Here is a 2,826-nt window from a genome sequence, read left to right as displayed (position 1 = left end):
ACACATAATAGTTGTGTTTTTGTGTGCCTGTTTGATTCACTTTTCACTCACATTCCTTCTCTTGGATGACAAAAGCAAAGTTTCTTGTCTATGGAAAAAATAGGAAAGAAAAGAGAAGGAAATTCAAATGGAATAAAATTTTAATCCCACAGATAAAGAAAAATCTTTCTCTCCTTGTATTGTTTGCTGTTATTATAGTCTGTTTTTAATTTCCACATCTACCCTTTGCTTTTGTTTATGAACGAACAAAATGACATTCTGTTGCTCACAGAAATCATCTGTAGAAAGAAACAAGCGAATTATTTTCTATCACTGCTGAAAACTTTTCAGTAGATCTTCATGTGCTGCAGCTAAAAGGAATTGAAAGTTACATTTTGAATGAGCACATATACTTTCAAAGTATTTTGTCAGAGCAGAAAGATAAGTACGTGTGCAAAATGCATATTTGAGAAAGCTGAAGTCACAGCACTTGCAGATACACACAATATTCATAGTTTTGTTTTGTAGTACATTTACTTGTTAGTGCATGAATACACGTATTTTGTGAGTGTACTTCAGGCATCAGTATGAGAAGCCATGTGTATATATATGTTTGTGCTTATTAGCACAAATTATTATGATTGCTCATACCTATCTGATTTTGGTGTATAGGCTGCATAAGCTTTACCCATTTGGAATAAAATTTTACATGATGTATGTCTGCCTGCACTTTTTTTTTCCCCCAGCAATTTTCAAACATAATAATTCAATGTTTGCTAAAAAAGGAAGAAAAATACATACTGCTTTACTCTTTATCAGGCACTGTGGATAGGTTTCATAAGTGTTGCTGTGGTTCTTGGGCTTCAGAACAGGAAAGCGCTCATTCAAAATATAACTTCTAAGTCTTTTTGGCTACAGCATGAAAAGATCTATTGAAAAGTTTTCGGCAGTGATAGGAAATGAACTGGGAAAACTTAGAGAAATGAGAAGGATAAGAGGAAGTGAAAATAAATATGGAGCCAGCAGGTAGCTAGAACTATCTGCCAGGACAATGGGACTCCTGGGAGAAGGAAAGAGAGATGAGTGACTACAGCATGAGGAGTCAAAAGTAAGGAAAAGGAAATATTGCTACGGTAGTACTTTGAATAGGATGAGACAGCAAGTATCAGTCTTAGGGTGGTCAGACAAAAAAATAGCCTTGGTGCCCCTCCAGTACTTGGAGGATTACTAAATGTTTGTGAAAGTCACTTGGGAAGATTTTCAGTTCCTCTAAGCTCCATCCAACGTTAGCAGCAGCAATTTACTTCTGTCATTGCTTACTAGAACAACTGTCATGCCAGTTTGCAGAGATCTGTGCAGTGGACTTCAGTGTTTCCAGTATTGCTGATTCTAGGCGTCAACAAATGCAAAGGTGCTAAAAATAAGTAGATGAAGTATTGCTATTCCTGTTTATTTGTATGCTCTCATGATCAGTAAAATAACTTTCATTAATTTAGTCTGCCATTACTCTTCATAAAAAGCTTAAGGAAAATTAGGCATAAGCAGCTCAGTTCTATTCAATTTTTCTATGGAGGTCTCATCCTGCACACACCTGTGGTGGCCATCTATCATATATTTACAGTATGTTGAAATGGAGGGAACACAACATTTTTCCTTTATTGTCAGGAAGTGTCAAAGTATTAATAGCATAAATTTTGCTAGCTAGCTAAAATTCTCACACTGCAATCTTGTGCATCAGCATTTTTTTTCCTTAAACCACAGATGGTCATTTATGTAACACTGTTGGAAACTGTCGCCATGTTCCACAGCAACAGGAAAATGGGATACATCTGCACTTTGTGGGGAAAAATACAAATGAACTAGAAGCTATGCAAACATTTAAATTACAGGGAAACAGGACTGCGATAAGCCCTGGTCTGCATGAGCAGGAAGAGAGTGTCAGCCTCACCCATGCCCTGAAAAAATGCTCACATTTATGGGCCACTCTATTGTACTGAGTGGAAGTTTGTTTATGCGGGACCTTCCTTCCCTCAGGACTTCCTCTGAGAGGAAATGTCGTCACCATTTAGTAGGAGTCAATTGTTATACATTCAAAACTCAAACATAAAATAGTATCCCCGAATGCAACAAAGTGCAAAGGAATAAATAAGATTTATGCATTTATATATTCAGAAACATTTAAAAAAGTTGTTCTTGCTCACAAAGACTTTCAGAGACCTGGGTAAAAGCAAACGAGGCTTGAGTCAAACAGTATGGTTTTAGAGGTGCTCAAGATGCTACTCAGTATATGATGAATCCCATGATTTTTGTCACCACTGCCAGTGCTCTATAGCTGATGTGGGAATATGTTTAAACAGAAGGCTGAAAATCAGTCTGCAGCTGTAAAACCAGGGTCATGCTCTTATGGGAATACTTGGCCAAGTCTGCTCCATGTTTTGTACTGAATGGCTCTGAATCTGAAGTGCTCAGGATAAGCATTTTTCTCACACCATATTTCTGAGGTTAGTATTGCGTGAATTTTCTCTTTTTCTCATGGCAAGACACAGATATTGTTTCATACTGAAATGTTGTAGTAGAGCTAATATTAGCATTACTTTCCCTTTGCTGCTGTCATCGTGTTGCCAGTCCCCACCTTTTGGGTGGGGAATTTGCTGACCTATTGGAGTGCCACATTCAGGCAAGGCCTGAGGTCGGAAGAGCCTTCTGCAGATCTCTTCATCTACTCACCTGATAGGTCAGGGCCAGCGAGTGCAGACTGTTGAAGATGCCAACTACTTCAGTTTTGACCTTTACTAAAGGGTTGGTGATGCCATATCCTGCCCAGAGTGTTTGATTACTCTCAAAGTA

Source organism: Tetrao urogallus (genome assembly GCF_951394365.1).
Source record: "Tetrao urogallus genome assembly, chromosome: 2".
Classification (NCBI taxonomy): domain Eukaryota; kingdom Metazoa; phylum Chordata; class Aves; order Galliformes; family Phasianidae; genus Tetrao; species Tetrao urogallus.
This window is presented reverse-complemented; position numbering follows the sequence as displayed.